This window comes from Manacus vitellinus, unplaced genomic scaffold (assembly GCF_001715985.3).
Source record: "Manacus vitellinus isolate BGI_N305 unplaced genomic scaffold, ASM171598v3 scaffold_33_pilon, whole genome shotgun sequence".
In the NCBI taxonomy this organism is placed as follows: domain Eukaryota; kingdom Metazoa; phylum Chordata; class Aves; order Passeriformes; family Pipridae; genus Manacus; species Manacus vitellinus.
In genome coordinates this window covers 5,367,058-5,379,674 of record NW_021940478.1, presented here as the reverse complement: position 1 = coordinate 5,379,674, position 12,617 = coordinate 5,367,058, and positions in this window count along the sequence as shown.

Sequence of the window (12,617 nt, the reverse complement as noted above, 5' to 3'; positions counted from 1 at the left end):
TTTAGATGACTTCCCCCTTCTTGTGAAGGGCTAACCAGCCTCTACAGATACAGAACCTGCTGGGCTACCGGGTCAAAACCTTGACAAATATTGACTCTATGAATGTGAAATCAGAGTGCTGTTGATAAATCTGAATGTCTGGAGAAGCATTCTTTGCTTGCTATGTCTGTCCTAGAAGACATCTCAAATGTTGCTCAGTTTTTAACTGGTCTCTTCTCCCTGTCACCATTTTATTAAATAGTATTTTTAGGTCAACCTCTGTAGTCTTGCCCTTTGTATAGAGGATAGTGCTAATTTAATGAGAACAGTTCAGACACATTTACTATAATTAAAATTCTTAAAAATTGTTTTGAATAGACTAGTGTGTGCTTTTTTTAAAATACAAGAAGTAAAGTTGGCTGGGGCATTCACTCATCGGTTCCACTGAGAGCTTTAATAGAGTTGCGCAGTAATTAAGAAAGACTGAGATCCTCAGCCAGGTTTCAGATGGGTGGAGGTGACATTCAAGTGGTCCATCAAAAAACTGCTATTACAAGCTTGTGAAAGAGAGGAAGAAAAATGAATAGTTCGCACTCCCCTTCTTGCCCTGGCCAACTTTATAAGTTTAGTACAATTTTGGCCTTGATGTGGGTGCAAATCTCTGTCCTTTGGGACAGTACATGTTGTGACATTTCCCTATGAATGCTCTGTGATGCCTGAGTGCACATGTGCTCATGTACACTCACAGCTATGCTCATGTGTGTAGGTCTAGATATGCACTCTTACCTCCTTAACTTACATACATCCTTACAAATATGAAATTAATGGGTTACTGGTATTAACAAATGTAAATCCAGTGACTTCAGAGGATGTCTAAGGAATTACAACACCCAGAATGAAGATCAATAGATATAGATAATTTTTTATGTTCAAGTGTATGTATTATTCTGAGCAAAAGTGCAGCTCATTTTCTGTATAAATCTTCCATTTTTTAAGCCTGATTTCCTATGGAAATGAGATGTGCACACACAGGCTCTGCATCTGTGTGTCCTTTTCCACTGACCTTTCAAACCAAATTTAACAGAGCAATAGCCACCTAAAAGAGAATTAATTTTCTGTTTTGAAGATGTATAGGTGGAAGAGTAGAGGGAAGAGTGAGACACAGAGAGACAGATCCTGTCAGTGCCGAACATAGGAAAAAGTTGCAGTGTTTATTTGAATCTTATAATAAATTAGAAAGACCACATGGGATATACCCTCCAGTAAAAGACTCAAGCAGAAGAAAAACTAAACTTGGAACTTGCAGTGAACGGTGAGATAGCACACACAGGAAATTAGATTTTATTTTTGCTTCTTTTTGCGTAATTCCTTTTCTTTTGAAATGCAGCCTCTTCCAGAATTTTATACATATATTTCAGTCTTCAGTGATGAATTATGGTGGCAGTGGTTGCCAGTATACAGCCTAAGGTAAGTCGAGTTTTGCAGTCACCAGAGGCTGAATCTCTTCTTAGTAGAGCCACAACACAACTCTGATGACATCACTTTGGATTTAGTGACTTTAAACAACTAAGCAATTTCACTGAGATGAGAACAGATACCAACTGGCAGAACTGTAGAGGTGCATCATCAAAGGGAAATGCCTGGTAATGGTGTATCTGATTGTGTTTTAATATCAAAAGCAAGGCAAAACGATACAGTCCTCTGTCATTTACAATAGCTTAGTAAGTATGGTTGGTTTAGCTGGGATGAACTAAGAGTGTAAATTACATTTGTTAGGTGAGGTAACATGTTTTATTAGTTGAAGCAATACACAGGAAAAAACGTAAATTTTTGTGCTCACAAGCTCCTCTTCTTCAAGGCTGCAATAAGAGTAGCTGACATCAAAACTACATAAAGGCAGATGACAATTGTCCTGAATTTGCCTTAGTTATACCACTTACTTGGAGAGAGTAAGGGGGACACAGTCTATGAAGGAGAGAGGAAATTTTATTGAGAGCCAGGAATGTTTTTAGCCAAAGAGAACAGGTAGAGAGTGAAAGAGGCAATTTCACCAGTGAAAAATTAAAGTGGTTAAGGGAGAAAAGGCCTGAGGAAGACTTATAACTTGGCATGAAATACTGATATTCAGTAGATCCCAGTCTAACAGATGAGGAAATGTCAGGATCTAGTACAATTGTTAATTCCCAAGCCAGATGGAAATATTTTCAAATAGTGATGTTTTTTTCTTTCCCTGTGCCATCAGCAGTCAGGCATGATGGACATTTCCAGTATCTTTAAGTAATACCAAATAGGGCTTCTGAGTAAAGCTCAATAAAAGGGAATTTGATATTTTCAGTTGTGTAAATCTCATATAAGGAAGATTTGTTCAAAGACTTTGCTGCAGTGAGTAAAAGATTTTTTTATGTTAGCAAGCTAACTAGAATAGCTTGAAGAGTGCTAAGCAATGAAAACACATCTGGGAAGCAGAAATTGTGCATCAGTTACTGGCTCAAGCAGATGTAGAATGAGAAGGGAGAAAGAAAGAGAAAGACTGAACTAGGCTTACCTGGGGGTTGAATGACCATTAGTAGATCCAGACTCCCCTGAACCCTGCACTCGTGTCTGCCCTAGACTTGACTGCTGCAATCAAGGGCTGCATCTCCAGTGTGAGTGTCACACATGGCAGCATGCAATGCATATGAGAGTCTGGCAGCCGTAACCTGCTCAGCTATTTGTGTAACAGGCAGGTTTGCTCTGCTGAGCATGTCTTTTGGTGGGATGTATCTGTACTTCTCTGATTATGAAAGGAAAGCAAAATGGGGCCATTTGTAGCAATTCTGTTACTAGGCTTTCTCTCCATTGCCAATGTGGGAAGCTGGGAGGAGGCTCCCCACAAGAAATGGAGTGAGGCAACAGCTGCACACAAAGTTATGAAAGATGTTGTTTCATCAAAACCACCCCTTTCCCACCAGCTGAAGGCATTATAAAAGATTGCTGGTAGCTGAAGTCTTACACAGGAAGACAAGTTAAATTATCACCATGTTCTTCGTGGCCTCCTAGGCAATGAATCTGTGAAGCAGTGAAGTGGTTTGTTGCTTTCACCATGGAGGAATTCATCACAGTAGCCAAATTAATGACTGCTTTTCAAAATTTTCTCCAGCTATCTGAAGAACTGATTTGCTGCCTGCTGTTTGTTATCTGTGGCATTTTTAAGTTTCACCCAGGTGAGTGTGTTGCTTTGTGTGTTTAATGCCCGAATACAGCCTTTCCTTACGGCGGATGAGTTGGATGGGGAAACCTTCAGGCCCTGGGAGTTAGTCCATTACCTGGAAGGTGCATGCCCTTCCCCCCTGCCCCTGCCACGTGGTCTGGCAACCCCGTAAGGAGCTCACACAGACCACCAGGGAGGGATGGATGAAAGAGGAAGTTTATTGTGGGGATAAGGGTTTATAAGGCTTTTAGGAGGGTTAAAAGGGGACCGATTACAGGTTCAGGGTCTTACAGAAAAACCAATCAGGTAAAGAGTTAACAGGCAATAAGAAGGGGTTAACAAAGGCCAGTGAGAACACCTCAGGACATCTTCCCAGGACACTCCTGTATGGGAGATAAGAGTCCTTCACAGAGGGTGTCGGAAAGAAGGAGCAATGACTTTGCAGGAATGCAAAAAGCCGTTTTGAAACCTGTTTAACATTTTTTCTTCTTTTTCTTCGCTAGTCCACCTCTGACAGGATTTTTTCCATCCTACATATGGTAAATCCATTGCCACATCTCCTCCTTTTGTGTTTTCTAAAGCTGGATATGCTTTTAATGATTGAAAGGTTTTGACACAACTGAGCATGCATGGAAAGACACACATAAAAAGAAACACTAGTACGATAACTACAATAATTTTCTTAATAGTGGAAGAGAGGCCTTTAAAGGGCAGCCAGTTGAAAAAATCATCAAAAGTCATATGATCAACTTGACTGATTTCATGAACTAAGGACTTAAGCTGATTGATCTGGGAGTGGATAGATTGGGAATGATCAGAGAAGTTGAGGCAGCAGAGGCCTTCAAAGTCCTGACACCCATGGCCATTTACTAAAAGGAGAAAGTCTGTTGCAGCATGATTTTTTTAACAAGGCTTTCCTATTGGTTTGGGTATCTTGTAATAGATCATCAAGGGCGGCACTGGTGGCATTAGCTGCTTTTGCTAGCCAACATCCCATTCTGGTAAGGAGCACTAAGGCTTCTGTGGAGCTGACAACTGAAGCATGATACCACCTAGAATGTTTATGGTGTTGGACCAAAACTGCATGTTGGAATTGCATTCTGCTGTGAATTCACTCAAGAACTGCATTTTTGCTAAGGGATGTTCTTCAGCTGGAGGTGGGGGTGCTGCAGCCACAGGGACCTGCACTGCTTTAGGTGGAGAAGGTGGTTTTGGTTGTGATGGATAGAAGTTAAGAGATGGGTGTAAACCTTGGAATTGCCTACGCACTCTACGGAGCTTCTTATGTGGGAAGGGTGAGGTTGTTTGGAGGTTAATGTTTCTTTTTGCATGATTTTTGGGACTTACAGGTAAAGATTTCATAAGGGTAGCTGGATTGTACAGTGTTAATTTTCCAAATGTGCAAGGGCCTCCAGCAGCTAATCTAGGAATCATATTCCAGACTCTAAGTCCACAAATTAAAAAGACTCCTTTTGGAAGAATAACTGAATCAGGGGTAGCATGTATCTGATAAGGAACCTTTTCCTTGCACCAGAAACTGAAGTTGGAATAAGGTCCATAAGAGGTGACATTAATTAATTCAGAAGAGGCAACATATTTGTTGTGAATGAAGTAAAAACAGAGAGGAGATATAATACTCCCCAAGATTTCTAATTCCTCAGGTCTCTGCCACTGATAGCTAAATGTCTGTCTATCATGTGAAGTTTTTGCTGGTCATGTGAGACAGTCTAAGAATGGATTTCTAAACTGATCATGGTCATCACACCAGGGGATATATTGATTTCTAAAATTGCCCTATTCTCTTGGTGTCCAGGGGATTCCTACCAGACAGGTCTTAAAAGGGTGAGAGGAGTCTAAGGTAGATAAACAGTTAGAGTCAGTATTTAATGATTGTGCCAGGTTTAGCCAAACATTTTGACCAGATAGCATTACCCAGTTTGGAATTGTTGGAGGAGGTGTGGCAAGGGCTCCTGACGTTAAGTCTTTCTGAGTTGCTGGTGTTATGCTGCACACAAGAAACAAGATTATTCCGAAAGTGATACTGATGGGGGATCACTTCCTGTAGCTGGTGCTGAATCTGTTGGTGCTGGATCTGCTGCTGGTTGAGCTGAGAGGGAAACTTCTTGGTGGATCCTTACTAGTCTGGACGGTATCCATCTTGGACCTACTCCTGTGGAGACACAAGCGTACCCTCTTCCCCAAACAATTAGGGGGACAGGACCGAGCCATTCTCCTGTCAGGATATCCTTGTATTTTACCTTAGCTTCCCCCGTTTTTAATTTTCCAGCTCCAAAGTGATGTCCAACAGGCAAAACATCCTCATGCAGCCTATTTAAAAAACTGAGGACATACAATGCCTTGTTTAAACATTCTGATGGAGACCTACAGTTGTTTTTTCTTGTTTTTTTTCAGCATATCTTTTAAAGATTTGTGACTTCTCTCTACTATCCCTTGGCCCTGTGGAGAGTGAGGAATGCCAGTGGTGTGAACAATTCCCCACATGTTGAAAACTGTTTTAAGGGAAGCAGAAATGTATGCTGGGGCATTATCTGTCTTTATTTGTTTTGGAATGCCCATTATGGCAAATGCTGAGGAAAAGTGTCTCTTAACATCTTCAGCTTTTTCTCCTGTATGTGCAGTGGCAACAACAAGTCCTGAGCAAGTGTCCACTGATACATGTACATATTTTAATCTACTGAATTGTGGTACATGTGTAACGTCCCTCGAAAATGAAGCAAACAGGTTGGAGGAGTGGATGCAAATGAGCTTGTGAAATCCTAACTGGAAGGCATAGCACTGACTAGCTGATTTGCACATACCCTGAGCTGGGCTTTACCAATGTAGATTATTACCAGCAGTAGTCTGACCTGGGGCTATCACTTGCATTTGTTTTCTCTACACGCTTCTATCACCTGCCATGGGCTGAGAGCTATGGAGCTACAGTCAGAAGGCTACCAGGGCAGGGGCTACCTGCAAAATGCAGTGGGTCAAATCAATCCTTCAGAAAACCTTACTGAGTAGAAGGGTGTTGGTTGTGTTCTCTGACACAGCTGAAAAATGTGTTAGCAGAATAAATACAGTGGCATGGCTGACAATGAATATTCAGTAGTTTTCACTCTGACACCATCTTTTACCCAAATATCAAGTCTCCTAACTCATACAAATTAATTTGAGTCTTTCATCAGCTTTATATACAGCTTTTGCTGTGTAGACATCGGAATACAAGTGTTGCCTTCAAGTCTCCTGTGTCCAGGACAAACCAGAATCCTGAGTCTTCAACAAATGAGATGTCTTCTTCACTTGGTGACTCCCAGATCTCCATCCTGCTTGTATTTGGGAAGAAAGAAAAAAATCCCCAACCCAAACAACCCAATCAAAAAAGCAGGGGCTGTAATTTAGGACATATTCAGGGGAATCAAAACACACAACTAAGTAAACAAACCAATGTTTTCATCCATTTCTGCCCTGGTTAGAAAGCCAGGACAATTGTCTGTGGCATACAAGGAGCTCCCAAGCTGCTGTTCAGCTCAACAACCTAATTAATGTGTCCCTAGCCTAATTAGTTGGTCAGAGGTGCAGACGGGCACTTTAATTGCACCAATGTATCATCGCTTTTGACCAGTCCCAGTCATGCAGACACAAGAAGAGCAATGCAACTTGTGCAGCTTTTTGTGAGGGCTCTACAAGGAAGGTGGATAAAACATGAAGGCCCCATTCTGCCACTTCTGTTCTCACAGATTGAGATACCATGTCAGGAGAGGGGTTTGAAGCACTGGGGCTAATGGTGAGTGAAATACTCTCAGCATGAATAAGTATTACTGAACAGCAGATTAACACACTGAGCCAAGCACTCATCTAAAATTAATCATTTTCCTCTACTTACACCCTGAGATTCTTTTCTCCAATTATATTTTGTTTGCTTTTTTTTTTTTTTTTTTTTTTTTTTTTTTTTCTGTGTGTATTCGAATATTGATGAGAGAAATCTACACAGAGAGTAAGGAATAGATAAGGTCTGAGTAGTACAGTAAAATAAAAGCACTTGGGTGGAGTTCAGCTGTTAAATTTACATACTTTAACCACTATTGTCTTCAGCTGGGTTTGAAGTACTAACGTACCTAGGCAAGAAAACAAATCTACAATGGCTTAGTTAGGAGTTCCTTCTCCAGGAAGAGCTAGAATAAGCAAAACATAGCCTGAAACAAGGCCAAGATTCCCTTGGGACTTATTGAAAGGGACCTTGTTGAAATCAAAACAGTTGTGTCCTGTTAGATTAATGCAGATCCCATTTGGCATGGGCCTGCTAAAGGCAGTCTACAGGCAGACACTCAGTCCCAAAGCTGCATTGCAGAGGTGCACAGTGGAGTGGTGGCACCCCAGCAGGACCAAATTCACTAGTTTTACTGGGGAAGTAGCTGCTGAGGTGGCACCTCTATATTAGTCTCCTGCCACACCATGCAAAGGGGGCTCTTGTTTATCTTTCTTCCCAGAACTGGTATGTTCTGTGTCTGCTGACAGTGTGGTTGGACAAAAGGAGCAGGGCTGGAGTGTTGGGGTGCTACAGCTGAAGCAAAGGGAAGTGCAGATAATTACCGGTGCAGTAGCCCTTATGTCAGGGTCCTGTCCTCGTCCTCTACCTCCACAGCACCTGGATTGGTTTACCAGGAGACCAGTAGAAGGAAAGTAGGAAACCAGGCTGTAGGTGTTTTCCTCTGGCTGACAATCTGTTGCCCTAAACAAATTATTTTTTACCTGTGCTAAGAGCCAGTTTTGAGGCGAGGGTGAAGGTTTCAGCTTCTTTCACTGGTCTGTTTGGAGGTGGGGAGGCGACTTGGTTAGTGTACGCGGACGCCTGAACACAGCAGGGAAGGTCATAGTAGCACTGCTTTTTGACCTTGCTGATAAGCATGTGACATTTTTCAGTGCTTGTAGGTATAAAATTGAATGGAGCAGCTTGCCGCTGGCACTGAGCATCCTCTGAGATGCCTGATGACCATACCTTGCTCCCATGCTTCGTGCAGTGGTAATCAATAATGCTAAGGGCAGCAAAAAAATTTCCCATCGGTATCCAATGGGTGTTGGTGTTCCATCTTTTTATGGGCAGAGAGGTTCAGCTGCTGGGGTCACCTGCAACATCTGACAAACAGGATCTGACACTGGGGAGCTGTCAGGTGGAGATGATACATACTTCCCTCTTGTTTTCCATGAGTGCCCCATAATTTTGCTTTTGGAGGAGTGCATGACTGTAACACTGGGATATTTGAATTAAACTGAGAATCAGGATAGATGCTCTAATGATCCCTGCTACCTTCTGTAGGGTTCTATAATGTTGTATTTTTTGAGATGTAGTGTAGGCTACTACTGCAAGCCTAAAAGAAAAAAACCACTGCTATCAGTTCTCCATATTGCACTTCCTGAAGACATTGTGCAGCAACTATCTTAAAATACCTTTTTAAAAATATGTTCAAGTGTTGTTTTTAAATGGAGGCTCTGACCTTTATCACTTGAGAATGCAAGTCTGAATTAAAAATTAATTGCTTAAAACTTGTTTAAAATATTACCATGCATTATTCAATGCAGAATGACATTTCAGAATATGGTTTATATGAAAACTTCTGCAAAAATGGAATTGTATATTGATATATAACATCAAATCTGTATATTAATGTAATTAAAGTGACCCTTTCATCCTTTTAGAAATTATTTAGTGGTTGATAAGTTCAAAGGTAAAGAAAGTAAAAATTTCAGACAAACACAGTTTTATGCTTTACTTTGGTAATGTATCTATTAGTATTTAGTGAACTGTTCCAACTGTGGGGCTTGGAGACAGGAATTTTGCTGGGAAAAGAGCACTGGAGCAAAAGCCCCTTGCATTACGCACACATATGGTTATATATGCTTGTAACCTAGACTGAATTGCTGGTATTTCTTACAGTATAGCAAGTTGTGTATCATCTCTCTCTCTATTCTCTCTGTCCATATTTCACTTTTTTCCCTTCACCTGCAGTGCAACAGTTCATTTTTCTATACTTATGGTTGCTACCTCATGCAGGAGAAGAGAATACATAATTTCCAGGGTAATCCTGCGTGGAGGACCAAGCATAAGCACATAAGCATGTTTTTTCTCAAACATGCTGACTATTGCGACAGGAAAGTTTTTAATGGAAGAGAGGTTTCACGAAGGTGGGGCAGCACTGTTCCGAGCCGATTTCTTTTTCCACCCTGAGCTCATGCTCAGGGCACCTGCCTCAACTCCCCTCCTCCAACTCATGTCTTGGAGGGCTCAAAAAGGCCATCTGGATGTACATGAACAATAGAACATGAATGGCACAAAAAATCTATTTTACATAAGAGCCGTGCACCAGGTAAACTATGAAAGGAAGTGGATCAGTCCCACTCTCTTTCTTTCTCTTACTCTCTTTGTGACCCTGAGATCTGGACCATCCACAGTGACAGAACCAACGCAGGATCTAAAGACTTCTCTATCTCTCTTTTCCAGCTTTATTTGTCCCCTCCCTTGCTTTGTCTTGGCAAATTGTGGCTATTGTATTCTACTCTGTACCGAAGTTTGTTGCAAGGACTGGGAGCTTGTCAAAAATGTGTTGTAAAAGTTGAGAGCTTGTTAGCCAACACTTCTACGATAACAGAGTGAGCTGGTTGCTGGAGTTAGGGGGACTATATAATAAAAGGATAAGAGCTCCCTGACACATGTACTGGTGTCTTTGTTCAGCTTGACTAGAATTTATAATGAACATCACGCTCCCTCCCAAGTGGGTTGTGATATCCTACCCACGGAGTTTTGGCCACCATACAGAATGGTCCAGGTCTGGTTGGAAAAACACCTGTAAGCTAGAGGATGGGCTTCTGTCCACTGGCATTTCCCACACAGAGATAGTCAATTGGAGAAATGCTATGAAGCTGTGTTTTTTTCTTGGAAGGATTTGGGCAGAGTCCTGAAAGCATCCACAGCTGTGGGGTGGGAGTGAATGAAAATCAGGCTTCTGCTGTGCTACAGGGCTTATTTGGGCTGTGCTTGCTGCCTGTGTGGTTTTGCCCTGGCTAGCTGATGCTGCACGGCTTGTTTTTAGCCATAGGCACCCAAGTTTTGCTCCTTTTATAGTTTGCATAGAGGAGTCCTTCATATGGCCCATCCAGAAAGCTCAAGGTTCAGATAGCACGTCTCTTATTCCTTAGTTGTAAATCATCCAGGAGAAATAGTGTTTACCTCTGGATTTAAGAACTGATCATGTTATGGTGTCTGCAGATCGGACTGATTGCAAAAGTAAACTGTGTGTAGAAAAACAAAGATATCCCTCTGGTCTTTCAATGCAGCAGAGAAACTTCTACCTAGAAACCGTCAGGGATGTGTATCTTATGCTCCTTGAAACAAAGGACATATACTCTCCTGTTGGCTTTTCTGTGAGCTGACTTTCTGTGTATTGATTTTACAACCTCTCAACTGCTTCTGTCAAATCTTCTGAGGGTCAATTGTATGGTCAGAGTTTGGAAAATGTTTATCTTTGGTTCTTTCAGAGTCAAATGAGTTCACAAAATCCTTGGGGCTGAATGATGATATCATTTCTCACCTTTGTACTTCACAGGTCAAATTATTGCAGCTACTGAGAGAATTGGAAGAATTCGGGCCACAGAATTAGCCTTTAGTGTCCATTTCTGCTCTTAGTGAAATTGGCAGGAAATTCGTCCAATATCAGAGTGGTTACCTGTGTGTGCACATTTGCTCATGCACTCGTCTGCTGAAGTCTGGCTGTATGCCACTATGTTGAATTCTGCACCTAAAACCAGATTTCTTTGCAGAAACAAGAGGTTTGCTTTGTTCGTGTTTGGTCCTTTTTCCCTGACTGATTGTTTCTGTCTGTCAGCAGCAAAAAAGACTCATTGTTTTGGTGCTCTGCCTGGGATGCACTAAAAGGATCCTGTTTTCGGAAACTGCTGAGACTTCAAGCCCTTGAGATGTCTGCCTGTTAGAGTGTTTTACCTTGGCTAGCTCAAAATGGTGGCAGTTGCACCTTCTCTCCACAGTAGTATTTGCTTCAGATGCAGTTTTCTGCAACTAAACAATTTAAGCCCACCTGGTTTGTGATTGTTTGGGAAAAGAGACAGTAGATTGCTCTTCAGATACTCATCTTGGCATTTGGCAGAAAATACTGCCACTTCTTTGTCAAGTGATCTCTCACTTTTGTTCATTCTCATCCTGCTGACCATTCATCCTCCATTCACCGTGCTTGCAAACAACCTCATTTTTCTTACCTAATTCTCCATTTGTTGACACTTGGGGCTCCTGCCCATTGCTCTCCCTCAGCAGCAAGCTCATTCGCATTCCATATTCAAAACCCACAACATGATTCATTGAACAGCAAAGTACTTTTGCTTTGCACTGTTTGTCTGAGACTGACCTGGAGGATGACATTATAAATGAGCTCTTATATCTGAATTGCTTTGTCCTGATTAGCAAAGTCAGTAGAAAATGGCAAGGATCTTTTGGTCTTGAGTGGGATCAGCTGCTTCTCCAGAGTTTCTCTTTTCATGGATCTTACATCTTTGCTTCCTTTTGTTGCAGGGGGTATACCAGTTTCAGTTTTTAAGTTCATGAGGAAGATTTTTGAAAAGGACAGTTTGATACAGATGACTTTTACAAAAAACCCCAAACCCCAAACCAGCAGAATAGAGGTGGCATTCAGTATGAAAAGAGGGGGATGAGCTGGACACTGGAAATGTTGTAAACCATGAGAATGCTGCCACTTAAATTTTGCTGATTCAAGAGGTTCCAGACTGTGCATTATTCAGATAATTAAAATTATCAGGAAAATTCACTCCTCAATAGTAGAATTCAACTTAGAAACTTCACAATATTTTCTAAATTCTTTGTTGGTCATTCAGACCAACATTCCAAATCCTGATATGTGATGAATTTTGATGCACATCACCAAAAGGGAAGAACCAAAGATCAGTCTGATTTTTGCCATCCACAGATTAATGTAAAAATATTGCCCAATGATCTGTTTTTCCAGATCTATTGAGCTTTCTTTTCATTTTAGTTGTATTGTGTATCCATGTCATCAAGGCCTCAGTCATGGCCATTGACTACTGCTGATGGCAATATCAATATTTATGGAGCTGAAAAACACTACTGTGAAGGCTAAGACTTTATTTTGAGACACAAGTCTCAATAAATATCATAGAGATTTTTAAGTGCTTTATTATATACAGTAATTGTTATTGTCATGCAAAACATCTCAGCTTGTGACGTAACAACAGTACTTTTTTCAGAGTAATATTCAGGAAAATGAGTTTAAATTTGAGATGTAGAACAAAATTGTCCTCAGAAATTAACAGAAGATCTCGCGAACCTTCCTAGCACCCGTTACAGTTCATGGATGTGAATATAAGTCTGGAGTAATACAATTGGCTGATGAAGAACGAAGTTTTTTCT